The sequence below is a fragment of the Protopterus annectens genome, chromosome 7.part1 (genome assembly GCF_019279795.1).
Source record: "Protopterus annectens isolate FY-2018-M chromosome 7.part1, PAN1.0, whole genome shotgun sequence".
Lineage (NCBI taxonomy): Eukaryota > Metazoa > Chordata > Ceratodontiformes > Protopteridae > Protopterus > Protopterus annectens.
The window spans coordinates 336,579,894-336,604,488 of record NC_056740.1 but is presented as its reverse complement, the minus strand read 5'-3'; the positions used below and the strand labels follow the sequence as shown (position 1 = coordinate 336,604,488).

General features: G+C 39.2%; 1 protein-coding gene across 3 annotated transcripts in view; it reads right to left on the bottom strand.

Annotated features, from left to right (window-relative positions):
• Positions 1–24,335, bottom strand: part of LOC122807756 — an 815,279-nt gene extending 790,944 nt beyond the window's left edge. For 2 of the 3 annotated variants that reach the window (XM_044078759.1, XM_044078756.1), the window contains exon 1: positions 24,140–24,335. The gene's annotated coding sequence lies outside the window, so the exon portion shown is untranslated. Of the gene's footprint in view, positions 1–5,442; positions 5,541–24,139 lie in introns of all 3 variants that reach the window. The other variant, XM_044078757.1, reaches the window with a different exon arrangement.
• Between the last annotated feature and the right edge of the window lie 260 nt (positions 24,336–24,595).

Sequence of the window (24,595 nt, the reverse complement as noted above, 5' to 3'; positions counted from 1 at the left end):
AGCTGGGTCTGAGGACACCCTGTAAGCCATGCAAAGATCCCCTCTCAGCAGCCTATAGGAGACTGAATACAGAGACAAAGCCTTTAGGCAATCAGTGTCAGTGAAGGACAGGGTATTCATGCCCTGAATTCTCCTTGCGAGAAACCTTTGTCAGTGTTCCAACTGTTTCAAGTCTCTGCTTAGATACAGGCCAAAGGGAGCACTGCATTCAATGACAGCTCTGATAAGGGCCAACTAGAATTGTAGTATGACTTCTCTGGACCTTACCCCTACCTATAAGCTGGGCAGTATAAATGATTTTCTTACTATCTTAGCTATGTGTTGGTCAGGGGCAAGACTGATGTCTACGTATATTCCCAGATCCCTTATTACTGGGTCGATTCTTAGGGGGGATTTATCAATGGGGTAATTAACTTGGGTTGACAATTTCCCAAAGGGCATTATAATGCATTTTTTGGCACTGAGTTTTAAGCCACGGCTTTAGCACCAGTCATTTGTTTGTTAAACCCACTAACAAACTCTTGATGTTTTGGGAGGAATCTATAATAGCTCCCAATTTACTATCATCTGCAAACTTGATGAGCACAGGCCTTGAACATTAGCCTTGATCTCTGATAAAGAGATGCTAAACAGGAGGGGGCCCAGCACAAAGCCCAGGGGGTAGTTTGCTGGTTACTGATCTCTTGGTGGAAGTGATTTCACTGATGCTGACTTCTTGGGTACTGTCTGTGTGCCAGCTGGCAATCTAGCAAGTTATATAAGGATTTATGCCTAGCTGAGAGAGCTTGTCAACAAAGTCTGACTGGGATATTGTATCAAATGCCTTAGCCAGGTCAAGCTACTCAGCATGCAATGTTTTACCTTCATCCGCTGCCTTGGTGACCCTCTCAAACAAGTTTATCAATTTATGTAAGCACCACCTTCCCTTAACAAAGCCAAACTGGGATGGGTCCAGTGTCTGTAGGTTGAATGTCCTTGTTTATCACTTCCATTATAATATGTTCCATGGCTTTTGCATATTAGGTTTATTAGACTGATGGTCTGCCCTTGTAGAGGAGAATAACTGTTAAGGTCCTCCATTCACTTGGAACATAGTCTGTTTCAAGGCTGTGGTTTCCTTTGTTAACTGGGTAAACTTACTGATCCTAAACACTGGACCATTTTCAGTCACAACGCAGGCCAAACAGCACCAACAAATGTACAGCAGTATACACATGAACAAGAACAAAATAATAAATACAGAACACTGAACTAGATTTAAACATAGTGTCTAGCTCAGCACTGTAAATAAATATAAACTGTGTAAACAAATCTGAGCAATAAGAAATGCATTCACTGAAAAATACAGCAAAATGAAAAAAAATAAATAATGATGGTGACAAAGAGGAGAATGAATATGAAAATAACAGGCCCTCCTCACAACCTACTATCAATCTCACGGTATAAATAGTACAAATACTCAGCAGCATAACAATATTTTTGCTGAATGACATTTCTATAAAATTACAAGGAGATTTTAACTGTCTTTGTATTATTTGTGTTTCTCGGTGTTATAGTAGTTTTAGTTTGCCATCATGTTTGTGAAGAACTTTACCCAGTGGATATTTTCCAACTCATGGAAAAATATATTAGACCTTGTGTTTGTAACTAAATTGAAATAATTAAGGCTTGAGAACCTTTAGGCACAGTTGATCATTATCTCCTTATATATATTATTCGTATCTACTGTTCTATTTGCTGTAAAGATGTAGGACTACAGTAAAATTACTTTTTATAATTAAGATAATTCTACAAATTCTATTGATAGTTGACATTATGTACAAGACAGATCTAACTCCTTGGATATACTTTGTAAAATTTGTACTGAGCCTTTGACCCCATGTGTAAAATTGGACACTAAAAAATAGAAAAAAAGTAACCTTTTTTACATTGGTTTCATAGGAATATATTTATTTATTTATTTAATTTACTTGCTTATTGACATTTGTTGACTGGGAAAGTCCACTGGCCTAATGAGCCACTTTCAGTGGAGGCCGAGGGAGAAAAGCTCCATACAATCACAGAAATGTTTATATAACATCAGCTTAACTTTGAAAGTCAAGAAAGTTTTTACATAATACAAATTGAAGTAGATTATAAAAGACAAATACATATTATAGAGGTATACAATACAAGAAAATAAACCCACTGTGTTAGATTTTAGTAATTCTGTTTGTATATTCTCATAAGTAGGAATACTGTTTAATCAATTCTGTTTATTCAGCCACAGAAATAAATTATTAACAGAAATGTTTTTAAGAAACATCAAAATGTTGTAAATAAGAATAAATGCAGTTTCCTAAACAAAACACTATGTACTACAAAATGTTATATGAACAAAGGCAGGTGTATTTACTGGAAAAAAATATTTTCTTAAGTGAATTCCAAGACACATACTAACAACCCTGCTACACCAATAATTTACTGTACTCCTGTTATAGCTGCAAATTTCAAAGATTTTATATCAGATATGAATTTTCTAACCCCTACTGTAATATGTAGTTAGATGTGAATTCTAACACATGCTTGTTTTTTTTTACTTTGAGTATGATTCACAAGGCTCTGTCTATGGTTAAGACATCAATTAGTATGGAGCCCAATGTCATCTGCAAACTTACTGATAGCCTTGAGTGTCCCTGATTGAAATGTATTTTCAACATGGTATTGGGCCAAACGACTGGAAACAAATTTGTATAACACTTATTAATAAGAATGATATTAGACATTTACACATCTATCACCCTGTAAGTTTAACCATCGGAACCAAAAGTGTTTTCAATACAGCTTGACTGAGATCATAAAGCAAGACTGGGCCTAGGTCAGGACTGTTAGACGGTATAACATATTACAGAAGAGGCTGACACAGACAAAATGCCAAAAAATGCTTCATTATCCCCTCTGGCAAAGAAGTAGTCCCTGCTAATTATGATATAGATAGCACCCCTCTAAGCTCAAACCCAGTGGTGCGAATCTTGGGAACATAGATTAACAGCAATCTAAACTTCAATCACCATTTGTCCATAGTGGTAAGGAAAGCCTTCTACATTGCGTATCTCATAAATAAGAGCATCACATCCAAGACTAAGGATGTTATAACTCTGTTGTATTTGACCCTTATCAGACCACTGAGTACAATGCTCCCTTCTGTATGTACCTCACCAGACACCTACAGTGTATGTACCTCACCAGACACCTGCAGTGACTGGAGAGACCACAAAGGTTTCTAACCAAGAGAATCCAAGGTTTCCAAAATGTGACTTGTATGAAAAGAGTGAAAGTCCTGTCACTGTACTCTGCATCATACAGGCTGCTGATAGGCGACCTGTGCCTGGCCTACAGAGCAGTCTTTGGCTCTGCCCTAATGGAAATACTGCACACCCGCAAATCAAATGGGACAAGATTTACTCACTCCAGGAATCTCAACCTAGCCTGTGACATTAACAGAACATGTTGGAGAGACAGCTACTGTATATCTCCGAGAAATTGCCACTCCTCTGGAATAAGCTGCCACTTCAAGTGAAGCAGAGCTCCTCAATGACCCTATTTAAACTTAAACTTGACAATTGGATGGGCGACCGTAAATTCACCCCGGGGGTGGCACCTATGTCACTCATGGACGGGGTAGTCAGTGTTTATCACAGAATTACTCTGCTAACAATGACCATCTAACTATGGTCAATTAGAGTACGTTTTTTTTTTTACACGGCTAGGCTTATAAAGGCCCTAGGGCCATTAGCTTAGTAACCTCCTATGCACCTATGATGATCAACACAGGTTCTTGTCTGGTAGGTCCACTTTCATCAATCTAGTAAATTTTTATGAAGCAAAGAGTTTGGTACTAGACTGCTGTTTATCTACTGTAACCATTTATTTGGATCCTGCAAAAGCATCTGACACCCTTCCTACCACAGAGTAATTGACAGAGTTCTATAATTACATACAGTTTCAATCTTTTTTATAGTTAGCTGGACAGTACACTGGATACTGGGAAGACAACATGTAATGCTTTTGGGGTAAACCATTATCATGCATAAGTAAACCTGCCAGTGTTCAACAGTGTTCAGTACTGGGACCAGTACTATTCAATTTTATGTTTTCCTTATTTCCAAGGTATGACGCAGGTTGGCTCTCAAAATATGGAAAATTACCGTAAACTAGGGGTCTTGATTTCACCTACTTTTGATTTTGACAAATAGCTATCATAATATGAATAATATCTGGGCTGGGGAGTTTAATCTCAGATCTTGTACTACCAACTGTAAGATAACATATTTTGGCTTTACCAGGTTCTTGCCTTTCTAAATTTGAATGGACAGATCTTATGTACAGCTAACAATATAAAAGAACTGAGGATAACTGTCAGCAATGGTCTGACATTTGAGGATTACGCTTTCAGTGAGAGCTGAAGCTTTGAGGATGGTTGGTCTGCTACACAGATCCTAACTACAGCTGATGATAAGTTTTGCGCAATCTTAGATTCAACAAATTCTGGAGTATAATTCTGTGACCTCTATTTATCCAAACATGAAATAAACGTGCATTAATTCGAGGGAAATTTACTAGTAGAATTACTAACATTGGGAACTCTCTATGACCAGAGAAACTGGCAAAACTGAACTTTAAGGTGTATACTGTTAAGATAATAAAAACAAGTCCACACAAAAAACACTGAAACCAGGAGTCAGCAGGAATAAAATGAGTGTACAGTTACTGCAAAACAGAGGGAGTCCTTGGTGCCAGAGTCCACACTTCTTTATTGAAACACAATAGATACAAGCGCTTTTGTCTCTGTTAGTTCAGAGACTTTATCAAGATACCATTCAAGGACAGTCTTGATGTACAGCTTGTAAATAGGAATGTCATGGTAATTTGAATAAGTATGCCTTCTCTGAAGGCCTTTCAGCCTGAATACAGCCATAGTTAACTTATGAACAATGCAGGCAACTGAAATGGGCGCCAGAAATGGGAGACAAGTTTCCCTTGATTTACCCTTTAAGAAGAGTTTCAGCAATTCTTCATCCACATTTGGAGCTCTTAAAAGGATGGAAAAGATAAGTTGACAAGAGGCTCTCTATGGCACAGAAAAACTAAAGACCTTCATCAAGCTCTGGAAAGAATTTGGCATATCAGGGGGATTTTAATGCCTGCAGTTAATATACCTGATCATGCCTTGGGACTGGAGGTGGAGCATTAAGTATGAATTGTTTAAATTAATCACCAAGTGCAAGTAAAAGCCCTGTATTTCTTGTCTCATAACAAGATGCTATCTTGCTGGCAAGCAGTAGAGAAAGTTCAGTTTGTGGGAGGTAAATAAAGGTTATTAATTACTTCATTTCAAAGCATATTAGATACAAAGAAGTGGAAATTCTTTGTCTGGAAGCTGATGCATCACTATTCACTTACCTCTCAAAGGGTTATGTGAATGTTTCCATTAGTGTCTCCCATATGCTGGCACTGCAAATGTTGGAAGCTCATACCTTATTTTCGGGTCCTGCAGTGAGCTAAATAAGAATACAACAGTGGAAACAACTGATTCTCAAGGTATAACAAGTTTACCGGTTTACGTGCTAATAAGCCCTGTAAATGGATTAACAAAATAAACAGGAACAGAGAAATGAATTACAGATGTACTGTAAAATATAACAGATTATTCTATACAGGGGGTGTTTGCAGCTGTTGCGGTTTGGGAGAGGGGGTCTGGCTAGCCTGCTAACATACTTTTTGATTAAATTTCTCTCTCCATCATTTCTGTTTAGACATATTGCCACAGTCCAATTAGCCAGCTAAGATACCTTTTAATTAAATTTCTCTATATAAATCATCTCTACTGAGACATAACTTATACTGCAGTACAATATTCCCTTAAGAGTTGACCCTGTTGTTCAGGATTTGGGAAATTATGAGGACGGTGACCAACATGTGTCTATTGTTGAAAAAAAGGCCTTCTTATATTGCACAGCTTATAAACAAAGGGATTGTGTCTAGATCTAAGGATATCATTGCCCTTCTTTACTCAACCTTCATTAGGCCACTCATTGAATATAATCCCTCCTTTGGCACATACCTATCTAGACACTTGCAACAACTGGAACGCCCACAGATATACCTTACTAAAAAAATAAGGGGCCTAAACAACATGTCCTACAGTATATGGACTGATCCAAAGCCTTGTCACTATACTTGGTATCTTACACGACTGCTAAGAGGTGATCTGTGCCTGGCATCGTCCGACCCATTACTGAAGGATTTGATGCACATTAGCAAGTCAAATGGCAACTGAAATACCTGGTCTAGGGACCTAAACCTCTTCTGTAACATCAACAGAATGATTTGAAGGGACAGGTATATTTCGCAGAGGATACTGCTGCCATGGAACAGACTCCCCAGCCACATAAAATAAAGTTCAACCCTGTCTGTTGTCAGTCACAGCTTAGATCTACGGATGGGTAACAGAAATTCTACCCTAGGACTGCCCCCTGTACTACTAGTGAAGAGAGTCAGCTCCTAAATGCTTTATCCCATGCATGGATCCCCTCAAATTATCTCTAGTATTAGCCCAGTTATTCTTATTAGGCGTAATATATTATTAGTGACCATGGGATGGGTAAGGCCAATCTAAAACCAAATGGGATAGGTTACTTCAAACACAAAAAGGGAAACTGTCTAGACTTAAAATGGCCAGCAAGGGCAGACAGCCTAGTACTTACCTATGAATCTATGCAGCTGCATTTTTTGTTACATATTAAATTCTGTGCAAAATGTATATTAAGCGAGTTTGTGTCAGCATTTGTAGCAGATAGTCTCTACAGTTTATATGCTGACCCTTATGAAATCTTACAAATTGCAATTTGTGAATATGAATAACAGCAAGGGCAGACAGCCTAGTACTTACCTATGAATCTATGCAGCTGCATTTTTTGTTACATATTAAATTCTGTGCAAAATGTATATTGAGTTTGTATCAGCATTTGTAGCAGATAGTCTCTACAGTTTATATGCTGACCCTTATGAAATCTTACAAATTGCAATTTCTGAATATGAATAAGACTGAAATGTTGGTAGATACTGTGTTGGCAATCCTTTTTTTATGGATTTAACTGCAAAGGTTCAAAGAGGATCCCTGTTTTTCTAAATCAACTTTATTAAATTTTCAACATACAGAAAATGTACAATGTATATAACGTACCCAACATGCTAAAGATTTTACACTAACAACCCACCACCAATATAAAAAACACAATCATAACTTAGAATTGCTTGTTACACACTGAGCATTAGATTTCAATGAAGGCTATGGTTACAATACGCCCACACTAGCAACCCCCCACTCTCATGACAAATCTCACAATACAACCCGTAATTCCCCAATACAAAATACTAAGCATGAGTATCTCACACTGCTCATTCATTAAAAGTTGAACTCCTACCTAACCCTAATAAGCTCCATCTCACACCTAATTTCACTCTCCACCATCCCCCTCTTCTCCCTCTAATCTGATGATGAATTTCTGCCTTAACTCGATCCATCTTTACTTGATCTGGTCTAAAGTCTTTCCACCCTCTTGGTAGCATACTTTTGATTATTCAGCTCATCAAACTTTCCTCTTCCTCCCCTTGTCTATCTAGTTCCTTTCTCCTCCATACTAAACAAACACGAAAGCAAATTATCTTCAGATTACTTCACTGAAGCATTTGGCACCAGCATTTCCTATCCTCCTTCCCCTTTCACACCTCACAGCCATACCCAAGCAATCCTTCTTCCATTTCCTTTCCATACAAGCTTAGCACATATCCTCTGGACTAATATTTGCTTACCTCAGCAAGTACTACACCAATAAAATATCATTAATCTTGCTACCTCTGTTCTCCCCGCAATGAATTTGCATCCTGTCCATCTATATAATTATATCCCTATCTTCCCCTTCAACTCTCTCAGATTTTTTTCATTTACCTATGAAGCCACAAGATAAGCTTTAATATCTAATTACTTCTCTCTCCTTCTAAATTTGGGAAGACACAACACTGAAGACATTCCTCCATCCACCAATAATGCCTTCAATTTCTGTGGATTATAAGAGCACCTAACCTCCATTCTAAACAGCTCAAGGCAATCTCTGAATAACCGCAAACATGGCTTTAGCATCCCTGAACAACAACATGTAATGTTCAAGAAAAATTAACATGGCTACTTTTTGCCATCACCTTCTTCCTTCCAGATGTTCTTTAATCCTTTGTACCAATTTTTCCATGACCACCCAAAAATGTGCTGGCAATAATGGGCACCCGTCTCATTCCAAGACATAAACAGACATTCTTTGTGTTCCCCCATTCTCCCTAAACTGAACACTTAGTTTAGTATACAAAGTCTCCATCCCTTCCACATAGCTTCCAATGCCTACTGCCTGTTCTAATATCCCTATCTGAAATCTTCCATTATCATATTGAATTCATACTGAATGTTTTCAGATCTCCACAATGGTGATCACTGCCTTCATGCTCCTAACATATTATGCCCACTCAAGGACATTTAGCAGCAATTTGTAATGGTTGGTTAACCACATATTATTTACCAAACCTACTTGCTCAGATCTAATAACCTGAGACTCATAATTGACATTCTAGCTAACAATTCTGAATCTCTGGTACACAGAGAAATCATAAACTAGCTAGTTAGCTAGATTTCCCAAATCACCTTCACCTTTTGGTAGCAGAACTACCATGACTTTCGCATGCAGAACTTGGTATCTGTTCCTCCCTCAGAATATTAAATATATCCACCAAACAGAATCTATCTCTACCCCCCAACAACTTACAGAAAATGAATGGGTACTCATTCAGGCCACCTACCTTTCCAGGCTTCATGTGCCTAAAAGTCACCACCTACTCATCATTCCCGACTTCTGATGCAACCTATTCCTTTTTTTTTCACTTACCAACAAGTCACACTCACCCTAACCTCCCTAAAAATCCACAATAGAGATCCACAAGCATTTCTTGCATTTCCTTCTCAGTAGTAACCCTACCTCTCTCCTTATTCTCAAGTCCAAACCCCCATGTTTCCCAACTTTGCTCATATAAATGACATGCCAGAAGAGGCTTCTCATTTTGTGTTCTCTGCAACCAAACCATCCTACTCCAATTCAGCCAAGCAACCACCTGTGACTCCTCCAACTCACCTATCCTTTATTTCTCTTACTCGTATCCTACTGTTCTCTCTAGTTCTCTTCTTTGCTATTCCCTGCTGCAGTGACTGCAATTCTTTTTCCACCTTTCTAATTACTGTTGTCCACTAGATATACAAAGCTTATATACCCCATCAGTTCTACCTTCCATGCACCTTAATCCAATTTCTTTCATTTCTATCTGCCCTTATAATCTCATTCCTATTACAATTAGCCACTCTCCAAATTGTGCCCTTTACCATTTAATATGCTCCCATCCCTTCCACCTTAGTAATATCCCCTTCTCCATGACATTCCATAACCACTATCAAACGAGCTAACAACCCCCTTGACAGGGATTAAGGAAACAAACTTACCACCCCTACCCATACCTTCATCTACCAGAAACCAATCTGACTGGCTGTGCTGTTAGCACTCATCCCTACCAAAATTAAATTGCCATGCTGTTCCCCATCTTATCTACCAAATATCCATCTGTTCTGAAATATTCATAATTTCTTTAAGGCTCTCCTGATTCTTCCTGAGAAAATATACACCTCTGTGCAACCTTCCAAAATGGGGGTCAGCACCACATTAAAAGCTCCCACAACTATTCCATATCCATCATGCATACAAAAGCTCTGCTCTAGCTTCATCTGGCCCATAACATGCCACCACTATCCGTCCAATCTTTTACCCCACCCTCTCTCCCAAAACCACCTTACACTTACTTTCCCCAAAAGTCCTGCTCAATTCACAGTCAAACCATGTTCACGTGTATCCTATATGCTGCAACTTCTCTCTTCAACATAAATTCCAGAAGAAAAACTATACCAACTCTTTCTTTCACTCTTTGTTGAAACCTGCTCTCATATTAGGATTGTGTATCTTTCCTGTAAATCAGTGTATGTGATATACCTTTAAGACGTTTTTCAGTGAGTCAGCACATGCATATAAGTACTGAGCACATACAAGTAAGAGTGCCATTTTGAGCGAGCAGCCAGAGTGTGAGCATGCAAATATGTAGTCAGTCAGATTGTTTGTTTAAGTTTAATGTTCTTGTCATCCATCCTGATGTATTGGTATACAATAAACTACTTAAATGAACACTCAAGCCTCAGCATCTTCTTAATGCACATAAGAAGAGCGACATGGTAGCAAAATGGGATCCAGAGTTACAGCCATGAGGCAACCAGTTAAAGTAAGAATATACAAGAGTGGATCATCCCTACTGCTCAAACGACTCGCAAAACAGGTCAGAAACAAATTCCACATACTAAAATTTGCTTAAATGATTTATTTTGCTATAAATATAAAACGAAGCACTCAAAGCACTCAAAAAGAATTTCTTATTAAACAAAATGTCTGAAACTGCGACATACTGATAAAAATATTCAAAATAATTACAAAAATGTTTGAAACAATATCTGAATCACATAAAATGTACAAAAAAAGGGAAAATATTTTTTTGTATTAACTAAAGGTATTCAAAGTATCCAAAGCTTGCAAAGTATTTGCAAGTGAGCGCAGTATTACACTGCAGTTATTTCGCAAAGTACAGTTGTTTCATAGAATATTTTGCAAAGTACAGTTATTTAAAGGCATATTTCGCAGAGTATAGTATTTCAAAGAGTTTATTGTGCATTTGAATATTATTACAAGTACCTGGTGTGTGCGAATGTTTGTACATAATTACAAGGGCCATTCTGCATTGTGTTTTGCTATACGCTGTGGGTATGGCAGAAGGATTTTGCAGACCCACACCACTTGTGTTTGAATATTGCAGAAAATTGTAAGGAATACAATATTTTCATTCATGCTGCTTTTTCTGACAAAGATACACGTACAAAAGCATTTATTCTGCTTAATTTAGCTGGTTCAGAGGCCACTGAAAGAGAGTGTTCATTGGTGTATGCACCTGCTGTATTTGCAGGGGAGGGGGAAGATCACCATATAGTGGTACCAGGTGAAACAAGGGAAAACCCTGAGTGTTTAAAATGTAAATTTAGATAAATGTGTAACCTCTAAACAAATACTACAATGGAAAGGCACTTATTTTACACAAGGGATCAGAAGCCTTGTGAAACTTTTGCAGCATATATAACTGACATGAGAAACAAGACTAAAATGTGCAGATTTAGTGATATGGCAGATGAGTTGATAAAGGACAGGCTTGTGTGTGCTATTTATAATGACACAGTGGGAAAGATTTTGCTTGGAGACAGTGATTTAATTTTGAATAAGGCCATTGAGCTTTGTCAGATATACGAGCTAACAGAAAAGCACACAAGTATGCTTACAAATGAGAATAGCTGGGGAAGGCACGGTGACAAAACTCATGTTGACAGTATGCAGCAGATGGTTAAAAGAAACAGGCCCAAGCACATGGCAGCTACTGCAGGTCCTGTAACAATCCCTGGGAAACCCAGAGTCTTTCCACCAAATTCCAGAGCATGCACAGTGAAGCATAAGGGTGAGTCAGCAAAGTCAAAACATGTGCCCCCACCCAGCTTAATAGTCAACTGTCATAACTGTGGTGAAATCACAAGCCCAAACGATAAAAATGCTTAGCATTTGGTCAGCAGTGTCATTCTTGCAATAAGTGCAATAATTTCAAAAGGTTTTGTATATCAAATAATGCACATTGTTTTATTAAAAGAGGGCATTCCAAGAGGCAAGTTGATCAATTAGAAAGCTGTGACGCTACTTTTTACGTTGATGGTGTGTCTGTGCTTGGTGAAACAAACAGTCAATGCAGTAGATTTGTGGGAAAAGAATGAGATCTTTTGTACTGTTTGGATTAATGAGAGTCCTGTAGAGCTCAAAATAGATACTGGCTCAAACTGCATTGTTATGTCAGCAGAAACGTTTGCTAGACTAAAAGCTACAGAACAACTTGATATGACAGAGTGCAAAGCTTGTTGCTTATGGTGGTGAAGAGATTCAAACTGAAGGCTCAGAAGTGCTTTCATGTTATCTGCTGGGAAGAGCTATGACTTGCAATTTTTCATAGTCAGGAGAACGTGCAGTCATTAACAGGCCTCACAGACAGTTTGAAAATGGGGACTACTTTCATTTAATAAATAAGTCCACTATGTAAGCCTGAATGACAACAGCTCCAATTTCATCCAAACTATTTTTTCTGAGTATACTGATATTTTTGCAGACAAACTAGACAAACTACAAGTTGTTTACTCCATGAAGTTAGACCCAGAGGTCAGTCCAGTTATCAAACCAGCATGGAAAGTTCAAGCAGATATGCAGAGCAGAGTCAAAGCCGAGCTAGACAAAATGGTGAAGCTAGGAGTCATTTGTCAAGTAGAAGAAACTACTAAATGGGTATCCTCCATGGTTGTAGCTCATAAGAAAAACTCAGATGATATCAGAATATGCATCGATCCAAGCGATCTGAACAATTTAAAGAAAACTCATCATCCATGCACACAGTCGAAGAGGTTGCTGCCCTCATGCCAAATGCCACTGTTTTTACGGTCTTAGATGCAAAGAGTTCATTTTGGCAAATCCATTCGGTACGCCATTTGCAAGATACATATTTCTGAGAATGCCATTTGGAATAAATTCTGCCAGTGAAGTCTTTCAGCATGCAATGGAGCATTTTTCTTCTGGCTATCCATGTGCTATTATAGTAGATGATATTCTAGTATGAGGCAATGGTGCAGTCGATCATGACAGAAACTTCTGGAAAAAGCACGTGAAGTGAATCTTAAGCTGAATCCTCAGAAGTGCAAGTTCAGGCTATGAGAAGTTACTTATGTTGGCCATGTATTTGCCAGTTCCAGCTTAAGACTAGATCCTTCAAAGCAAACAGCAATTCTTGAGATGCCAGCTCCAGACAATGTTCAAGCCCTACAATGTTTTCTTGGCATGATCAACTATCTAAGCAAGTTCATTCCAGATTTAAGCCAACTTTCAGCACCATTACGAGAGCTGACACGCAAAGATGTAATTTGGTCATAGTCAGAACAGCACCAGAGTATTTGATGCCCTGAAATAGAAAATTGCCAGCCCACCAACTCTCAGCTACTATGATGTTCACAAACTAGTTACTCTTTCCTGTGATGCTTCTAAGTTTGGTCTAGGTGCAGTCATTCTTCAAGATGGTAGATCAGTAGCTTATGCATAGAGAACTCTTGCCAGACTGAGATGCAATATCCCCAGAATGAGAAAGAGCTTTTGGCAATTGTGTTTGTATGTTTGAAGTTTCATGATTATATTTATGGTTGACCTATCCAGATTGAAACTGATCACCAACCTCGTTACTATTTTGAGAAAGCCTATGCATAAAGCTCCAGCTAGAGTGCAATGCATGATGCTCAAATTACAAAAGTACAATTTCAGTTTTCTGTATACAAAAGACAAACTTCTTTATCTTGCTAATACTTTATACAGCTCGCCCAGAAAAAACACATAGCAGCATAACAATGAGCATTTTGATTTTTAGATCATGGAAGTGAAAAATTTTTCTTCCACACATCTTGATGAGCTCAGAACTCGTACAGCTTCAGATCCAATTCTCCAGAAGCTAAACCTCGTTATCAGTCGAAGATGGTCTTTAAAGTAATCTTGTTTACCAGTAGAAGTGCAGCCATATTTTCCATACAGAGATGAGATTTTGTCAGACGATTGTATCATGAAAGGTCCTAAAGTAATTGTTCCAAAATCCTTGCAACAAGAGTACATTAAGCTCTTGCATTGTGGCCACCCAGGAACTGATTCTAACAAAAGAAGGGCCAGACGTGTAGTATTTTGGCCTTCTATGTTGAGAGATATTGAGAAAGCAATTTCATCTTGGTCAGTATGTAATAGTACAGAGCTGCATGAACAGAAAGAACCACTTCAGTTATGCCAGATTCCTGAACTACCTTGGTCGAAAGTCACCACAGATCTCTCTGAATGGAATGGTCAACATTACTTGGTGTTAGTAGACGTTTATTCAAATTGCTCTGAGATTGACCTACTTCCCAACCTAACTTCCAGTATTGTCATTACTAAGTTGAAGTGACATTTTTCTGTCCACGGTAGTCCACATAGAGTTATTTCTGGCAATGGTGCACAGTTTACAAATTAGCAGTTCAAGAAATTTGCAGAAGAGTAGGACTTTGTTCATATTACGAGTCGTCCTGAATACCCTCAGTCAAATGTCTTGGCTGAACATGCAGTTCAAAGTGCAAAACAGCTGTTAGAGAAATCCAGACGTGACAACACCGATGATTTTCTAAACCTGTTAAATCTCAGAAACATTCCTTGTAATAATCATCTTGGTTCACCTGCCCAGAGACTTATATCGAGACAAACCAGAACCACACTACCAATCAGTAGTAATTTATTGGTTCTAAGTGCTAAGAACAACAAAGCAGTAAAAGCCCAATGGTTGAAAAAGCTTTTGTCCCAGAAGTCTTACTATGATAAAACGCACAAGCCGCTCAGTTCATTGAAAAAAGGGGAGCTAGTGAAGATGGAGACGTCAAAAGGTTTTGATCGCATAGGATTTATAAGATTGTGTCAAGAGCTGTGATCGTACATTGTGGAATCGCAAGGAGTAGAGCTCAGACCTAATTGGAAGCATTTGTTACCAATGTCAGAACCAGTGTTACAGCATCCTGCCTGTGACAAAGACTTTAGTTCTCAGAGTAACTTACCCAATGTTCCTGTTCCAGAGGCCATTCCGTCGGCAATCCCCATTCCTGAGAAAATCCCTGAAACTCTTCAAGCAGAACATTCTTCAGTGACTGTCCCTGTTGCTAAACCCAGTCTTAACTATTATGTCACGAGATCAGGTCGCATCTCGAAACCTACTCCCAGATACATGGCAACCTGAACATGACTTGTTTTTTTTTTTGTTTTTTTTATTAGTGTCTGCATAATTGCATGCCTACTCAAATGCTATTGTTTATATGAGACAGCTCAGTAAAAAGGGAGGATGTAAATCAGTGTGTGTGATATACTTTTAAGAAGCTTTCCAGTGAGTCAGCACATGCATATAAGTACTGAGCACGTGCAAGTAAGAGTGCCATTTTGAGTGAGCAGCCAGAGTTTCACCACTAGTGCCTTATTGGACAGTAGAATCCTGTTCAACAGATCTTGACAACATACTTACTACTGTTATATACAGGACTTTCTGTTTTTTTTCTGTCCTTAAGCAAATCGCATTTAATGGCACCTCCTAACACATAGAAAACACATAGTCTCAGGTTTATATACTGCTCCTCTTGTGAACACCCAGTAAACAAAATTTTCACTGGTCAGGGGGCTCTGCTTAAAATTATGACAACCCCCACGTTCTGACCAACGCACTCTTGCTCTAATGCCAAAACATATGGGTAATCCCTGCTCCTTTTTTCCCACATCTTACTCTTTGGTAACTGCCCTTCAATGTTTAATTTCAAAGAAGTCTAGTAGCAATGGGAAGGAATCCTTAGCTGCGGATCTTTCAAAGCATATAATTTCCCTAACCCCCTCATGATCCACCAAACTGCCCATTCCTGTATTTAAACGGCTGCCCTTTTCTTTTCTCCAACCTCTTTTGGTCATCTATTATTATTGCTGTCCCTGTCTTATTCCGCATTTCTTTAAATATATAAACTTTTTCTTCCTTTCCCAACTCCCCTTCATTTGTTCCATAATAGTAACCCATCTCCTCTCTTTAAGACTGCTAATAGTTGCTCTAAGAAAAGTCACCCTTCTACAGCCTACATTCATCCTGTAATACCGCTAATGTTTTGACCACTCCCTTATGTCCATCTACAGATATTTTTTTTCTCTCCCACTCACACCTGACTTTGGGTGGGACACTGTCATTAACCTCTGGCTGCTCCCATATTCCTTCAAAGGGTTCCATTCTGCATCTGCTATTCTGAAATCTCATACTTTCTTCTAGCCATAGTATGCTCTAGTACTGTGGAATCCATCCTATGACACTGACTCCCCACCGTATCAATATCAGAGCTTTGTTCCCCTAAATGGATTAACTTGCAATGTCAAAAGCTTATGCATATGTGGCCAGGCCCCTTCTATAAATGCAGGGTTTTGAACCTTCAGTGGAAAAATCCTTCTCCTTCCCTTCCCCAGCATACATTCATCAGCATACATTCATTAATCAACTGAATTCTCATCTCTTCTTGCCTTCATCCCAAAGTAGGTATTTTCCTGAGCAAATAAAAAAATTGGGCATAATCTGTTAATCATTCTGATCCTGTACATAATTGTGTTAAGGACCTTGACATTGACAATCCAATCTTTGCTCACCTTGTTCTCCAGTATAATCAGGTTTTCTCTGCTTCTGTACCAACAAAACACCAAAATATATTGGATAATAGACTCCCTGTAGTCTATTTTCCCATGACACCTTACCCCCCCCCCCACATGGATCAACACTATTTTACCTACACACTAATCCAGATGTCTAGCCGAACTCTTAAATTATCACCAGGACACCATCAAATACAGACTCTATTATACCACTTATTAATATGTAATTTTCCAAGAACATTAAGACCCTTTCTTCCTTTTCCTGTATGCATCTCAGCTAAAACTTCTAAACCATAAAAGCTAGATTCTCTGTTACTATAATAAATAAACCAAATAACAGGCAATCCTGTCTGATATTCCTCTCTATATAACCATAGTCTGATAAACCTACATTTGTAAATATCCTTAAGGAAGGATGTGTAAAACAGCAGCTGTACCCCATATGAAGACTCCACCAAACCCCCTTATTGTGAAGTACTCAAATAAAAACAAAATTCCACACTATAGTGTCGAAAAGCTTTCCTTACATAAAACAATACAATGTCAGCTCCTGAATTAGCCACACCATGCTTACCTAGAAAGGTCATCAACCTCCTCCAGTCAGCCGAGATAGCTCTATTCACTACAAATCCATTCTGTCCTGGAAGTACTCTCTCGACTTGATTTGCTAAAATCTTTGCAAAGATATTAAAGATTTAGATTTATAAGGAAGATTTGTCTAAAATCACACATTTCTGGTAACACAGCATCCATGGGACCTGACAACATCCCAGGCTGCGCTCTACACGAACTACAGAACAAAGTGGCACCCCACCTAAGTACCATGTTCAATCATAGCCTCACCTCAGGCTTTGTGCCCACTGAATGGCGCACAGCGATGGTTATCCCACTTCACAAAGGGGGAGCCACCATGGACCCCGAGAACTACCGCCCCATTAGCCTGACGAGCCTGGTCTGCAAGGCTATGGAATGTATCATCATGGGACGTATAAACAATGACATTGGTAATTTGCAAACTCTGGACCCCACCCAGTTCGGGTTTGTAAAAGGCAGATCATGTCTCCTAAACCTGATAGACTTCTTTGAAGAGATCACCAAAGCCATACATGAGGGTAAGGTGGTTCACACAGCCTATCTAGATCTCACCAAAGCTTTCGACACCATCCCCCACTCTAGAATTATAGATAAACTCACTAAACTAGGTATAAATCCCTATGTCACAAGATGGGTTGCCAACTGGCTCACTGACAGAACCCACACTGTGAAAGCAGCAGACTCCAAGTCCGACTTCAAACCAGTGACAAGTGGAGTACCACAGGGTTCGGTCCTGGGTCCTCTCCTGTTTGGTATCTACTACTGTGAAGCAACAGGCTAACACAGAAGGTCTTTGGCTAATGAAGTTCACAGATGACTGCAAACTAGGAGCCATAATCGAAACTCCCAACGATGTGGAATCCTGCAAAAGGGCCTCACTGAGACAGATGCCTGGTGTCAAAGCCATGGCCTCAAGTTCAATGCCAAAAAGTGCACTGTCATCCCCTTACGTAAAAACTGTACCCATGAACTACCACATAGGCGGTAGTCTACTTAACACCAAAAGTGGGATAAGAGACCTTGGGACACAGGTGGACAGTAGTCTCTCCTTTGATAATCACATCGCCACAGTAGTAAGGAAATCCTTCTATGTGGCACACCTCATCACAAAAGATTTTTCATCCAAGAAAAAAGAGGTCATTGTTCCCCTCTGCTCATCACTCATTAGACCTATTATAGAATACAGGGCCCCTTTTGGTATGTACCTCACAAGACATCTACAACAACTCGAAAGGCCGCAGAAATACCTCATAAAGAGGATTACCGGCCTCAAACAGATGCCTTATGCAGACCATCTCAAAAAACTCCAGCTTTACTCTGTCACATATCGCCTACTGAGAGGTGATCTCTACCTAACATACAAAGCTATGTCAAACCCAGAGCTGTTAGACATGCTCCACTTAAAGAAATCCCAATCCCTCCGAGTTACACGCTCTAGGGACCTAGACCTTGTCACCACAATAAACAGAACTTGCTGGAGGGATAGATTCCTGTCCCAGAGACTTCCCATACTCTGGAACAAACTACCTATCTATATGAAACAAAGCTCATCATTAACACTCTTCAAGAAAAATCTTGGTGATTGGATGGGAGATAGGAAATTCACCCAGGGGATCATTTCTGTGGCTCTGCTCAACAGGGGTACAGGAAAATAATTTTCCTGGGTGATGAAAGCCAGGATACCTTTTTGGCTAGGCATAGGCCCTAGTGCCAATAGCCTAGTACCTACCTATGAACCTATGTTTCATTCTTCGGCAATACTGTTATTGCCAGATCTGTTTCAGGCAACATTCTATTACTCCTCATTTGTAATATTCAATTAGCAGCCCTTCAAGACCAGCAGCTTTGGCTTCAATTCTTAATTGTCATTACCACCTCAAAGCCCTATCCCTGTACTTGGTTTCCTACAGACACTCTATGCTTTGCCTGCAAAGCATCTTCTGATCCTGCTCTGACAGACCTGCTGCACATCTGCAAAACAAGCAGCATCAAAATTACTTGCTCTAGGGAACTAAACCTTGTCTGCAACATAAACAGGACATGCTGGAGGGACAGGTATATGTCTCAGAGACTATCCCTTCTCTGGAACACGCTTCCCATCCATATGGAGCAGAGTTCTTCCCTAACCCAATTTAATCATAACTTGGACCAGTGGATGGAGAATCAGAAATTTATCCCTGGTCTGGCACCTATGTCTCTAGCAGGCAGAGGCAACCTGCAAATACTTGACCACTCATGCCCAAGCCTGTGTATACCCCTTAAAATAACCACTGGGTATCAAAACTTGCCGTATACGTTTGGGAAGAATGGCTAGGCTGAAAAAGATCCCGAGCGATCATTAGTCTAGTATTCACCTATGAACCAAAGTACCTACCTCCATTTCCACTATGGCTTTGTCTTTGCTCATCATTCAACTTACTTTTCTCAACTGCTTTGAACCTTCACACCCTCCATGCACTCCCTCGTGTTTCCTTCTGTAAAGTTTGCTGTAATACATCATAAATTCCTGTCTGATCTCCATATCCCAACATAACCCTTGCCTATCAGATACTTCAGATATACTACAACCCCGTTCTCCTTCATTTCTTAAACACCCATGCTATCCATTTTAGGTCCCCTTCTCTGCTTAGTCACCAAAAGTCCCACATTTCTCATTAATTCCACATCCACTTATGCCATTTTCAAAAACTTTACTTCTGTTTTTAGTCTTCTTTTCATTTTACTCTTCCAATTCGATAATGACATTATAGCTCATACTATCCTGAGTATCCTTTAACTACTCCTTCTTTAACCCTATTAAGCTCGAATCATCTTTCTCTTCTCTTAACACAGCCTTGCAACCTTCCCAACCTGAGCAAGCCTAACGTCTTACATGTGGACTTCACTCCTATTAAAAAAAACATTCTCAATCAACTCTATCAACTCCATCCTTTGTTGACCCCCACCCCATTTACAGTAGCCCATCTTCAACTTTTAACTTTTACCTCCTTCTCTGGTAAATGCATTTCATCACATAACCTGACAAAAGTTTATTTCCGGAATTTCTACTGACTTAACCCATCTCACCATACTCTGTGGTACCACTGCTATGTCAGTTCTGCTGCCTGCCTGTCTCCCGAGGTCCTTGGAGAAAATTACACCCACATTATAGTCATGCAACAGCTTCCATCTAGTCCCTCTTCTTCTATGTTCCCCTACACACTACCTTCTATCAATGATGGCTTCAGGAACAGTCCCGTCCCCAAAACATATGAAACTGTCAAATGATACAAAGCAGAACCTTACTTCAGACATTTGGTAAATTTTCATATAAAGATCCAAAGACATGAATCTGGGGCATTTCTCCCCGGGCCTCCACTGGAAACAGGCTCTGTGGAACATAGTCGGACTTTCACGGTCAACAAATGTTAAATAAATAAATAAAAGATATTGTACCCCCTAAAGAACAAGACAAATAAGCATCCCTGTATAATTATCCACAACAATTAAGGCATGCAAATCCACACCAAGCTTCTCATACATGCAAGGAAGAATGGCCAACACCACAAGAATGTAAAAGTCACCAGTCCACATGCTGGAACAGTCCAGGTTAGAACAGTCAATAAAATGGATATCAATTCAGGTTTTAAGACGAGACAAGACAGTACTGAAAAATACCTTTAAAAGGTATGTAGAATAAGTGACTGTAATGCTCCAGTGAAATTCCTCCAAATAAAAATAACAGTTACCACTGCATTGTAAGCTGCCCTTTCCAATTACAACACTGAAAACACATTTATACTGACTTTTCATGGTATTTATCCAATAAAGACGGGTTGTTGCTATTCAAAAGCATGCACGCTGAGTGCACATTCTAATCAGCATGCCCACTGTAACTCGAGCAGATACCAATAGAAAGAAGTCCCTCTGTTAATGTACTGTTGACTAGCTGGACCTTCTATACTGGTGCATGATGAAAACACCATCCATAATCTAGTTTACAAAGGACAGAGAAAAATATGAGGAAAAAACAGGATCTTCTGCAAAACTCTGTACAACTGAAAATGGTAAATGTCATTACAATCACTCATATACTAATGGTAATCATACCTCTCAACTGTAAATAGTTCCATAAAATTTCCCTGATTTTCCTCATTTACTTGTTCTGGCCTTTATAATTTATTTTAAATTTTCTGCTCCATCATTAAGAATATATGAAAGTAAATAATGCTAGACATTACAGTTTCACACTACTGTCTCTCTCTCTCTCTTTCACTGTTTTTAAGATCAAGACAGAAAGGGACACAACTGCTAGGGAGATGCCACTTCCCTTACACTGCATGAGTACTATGCAATTGTAGGGACATTAAGTACAATATGCATGTGCAGTACTTCTGAATGTAAAGAATGAAACAGAAGAACACTAAATGCTATTACACAATAACATTACTTAAGAAAAGTAAGCAACTTCTTTGTTAAATTATGTAATACGGATTCATATCGACTCAGTAAAGGTAATTTTGGCAAACAGAAAAAAAAAGAAAAACATTTCTTGAAACCAACTTCAATAAAAAAATCAGCAAGTTTGTTTTTGCAAGGGAGCAAGTTCCCCTTTCCCCCCATTTGGGGAGGGGCATCCCCAAAATTGTATATACCAACTCCTACGTCACACAACAGTGGAGTAAAAAGCAAACTCCACTGTTGGCAAAAGTAATTTAGGCAAACGGCACTCACTGTTTTTGCACTCTTTGAAATTACATGTAATGAGACAATGTGCTCCCTGTCAAGTAATAAAAATAGCCAACTCCTGGTGTGGGTGTTACAGAATTTACCCACAGTTGGCTTTGCCTGATCAATCAGGCTTTGGCCTCATGATCATACCACACCAATCATGAGTAAGTCCTATATAATACTACACCCGGTCGTGAGTTACTGCTAAAATATACTTTACAGTTATACCTCATCAAAAAGGCAGCAATTGCTCTTGGAAATATGACTGACCAGACTGATAATACACTTCAATTACAATGGTTAAAAAAATGGGAGGAAAAATGCACCCATGGACTGATCAGCAATGACCAACCGTTATTCCTTCATTTATCATATATTACTGTATTTAACCAAGTACATGCTCTGGTCCAAAGACCCTCTTCATGCACAACTCTGGCCAGTTGGGGGAAAAAAAAAAAACAACAGTATACAATTAAATAATGGAAGCAACAGTAACAGTATAAACTCTTATCAAGCCTTCTTAATCTAATCAGTGACTTACACTGCTCATCAGCGGTATCTGACAACCATGATAAAATTCCTGAAAAAGTCTTGCTGATCGCCTCACTGGACTTTTCCAGAGAGGTTCATATCCCATTCTGCCCACTGGGTCATCCTATAACCATGCCTGGACTACTCCTCATACTTATTTTCTTGATGATCAAGTCCTGCCTTTCCATTGATCTCCTTACTCCATTCTGCTGTGTTGTTCTTTATTTCGTTTGCTTGCATCTTGGGTCCTGTATCATGGTGTACAAACTCAGTAGCGGCATCAGTTAATCATGCAATTTTTATGCATCTGTGAATCTCTCCATTATGTTCTTTAACCTCATTTGTGTTCACAACTGGGCTCATTACCATAAAGTTTTTCAAGTCTACATTATAATTATTAGATCATTAGCATGTGGCGCCAACTGACAATTTCACCTGCTTGCAGACTATGTTTGTAAATCAGTTCCACCCTGCACTCCATTGTTTATTATCCTAATTTGTCTTATACATTGCACTATTCACTCCATTGTTCATTATCCTAATTTGTCTTACACACTGCACTATTCACCTCTGAATCCCAGAAGCCATTCTTCATCATCATCATCTTCTTTCGGCTGTTCCCGTTAGAGGTCGCCACAGCTGATCATCTGTTTCCATTTCTTCCTGTCCTCTGCATCTTGCTCTGTCACACCAACCACCTGCATGTCCTCTCTCACCACATCCATAAACCTTATCTTAGGCCTTCCTCTTTTCCTGTTACCTGGTAGCTTCACCCTTAGCATCTTTTTCCCAATATACTCAGCATCCCTCCTCAACACATGCCCAAACCAACTTAATATTGCCTCTCTGGCTTTGTCTCCAAACCTTCCAACTTGGGTTGACCCTCTAATATACTTATTCCTAATCCTGTCCACCCTCGTTACACACAGGAACCATTCTTAACATAATCAATTTTTTTTTTTGCATTTTCTGTCTGCACTTAATATGGTCATCACAGCTGCTTAAAGGTTTGTAAGTGCTAGCCAACCTCCTTATATCAGGTGCCAGGCACACATTTATATTCAGACCATTCATACTACTGGCTCCAAGGATAAAAACACACAGCATAGGCAATACCATTGACATTTCTAAAAAAACAATACTTATACCTTTGACAGTTCATTCTAACAGGAACAAATGCAGGATCATTTAATAAAGCTGTTCACAAGTTCAAATAAAGCAAGGAATCATTATTTATTTTTCACATGATGACTCAAAAGAGTCACAGCAAATGCACAAACCTCTTTAAAATAAAAATCTAAGGATATTTGCCGCCATTTTCACACTTTTACCGCAAGGCGCCATTGCTCAAATAGGGACTTGTCCTGCATAAGAGGGTCAGATGGTAACCCCGTTTACTACACCAGTATATAAAAATAATGAAAAAAGACACAACGTTAAACAACATCATCATCGGAGTAAAAAGAAACCACAAGCCTCTGTGCCATCCCAAGTTGTGTTCGGTTACAAGAACTACGGGTCTAGCAGCACTCGTTCAGGTGACGAGGCCCATGCTAAACCTCTCTGCATCCATTTTGTTACAGCACCTTCTTCCAGCTGTATCCCATGATCTCCTCTGGCACGCCTGCCTCTTTCACAATCCCTGGCTTTTTCCTTTGAGACTTACAGTGCCATTCAGCAGTCAAGCAACTCAGTTTATCACAACTGCGTTGTCCTCCATTTTCCTCTCCGTATGGAACATGATTTTCCTCAGAAACCCCATGTATGATCCCAACACATAATAATTTACCTTTACGTACACAAGCAAGTTCAACAGGCTAAATAAGCATACCAACCTCGAGGTTGCGCAACGACGGGAAAAGGAAGTCCTTAGTAAAGCGGCAAGACAACGGTTAAGAAAGTGTCACTATATACTTTTTACAGTAGTATAGAGCACTAGTGTTTTCCGGTACGTCCGATTACAGTTTTATGTATTTTCCTGCCATATAAGCAAAGTCAGCTGTGTTGAAGAGGACGTACTTGATTGGGCAGTCTTATTTGTGCGTACGACGGTGGGAAGCTTAACGTGGTGTTAGGAAAGCTAGACACTTGTCTGTGGAAATCATAAAAAAATCCGAGAAATTTAACAGGTGCACTGTACACACAGGAGAAGTGGAGGGAGAAGGTTAATAAATGGTGTACAGCTGAGGAAGACAGTTTGGAGTTGTTACAAAGAAGATGCAGCAAGTAACTTAGAGACTAGGGTATTAGGGGTAACTTTCATGCTGTTAGAGTAAAAGCAAAGACTATAC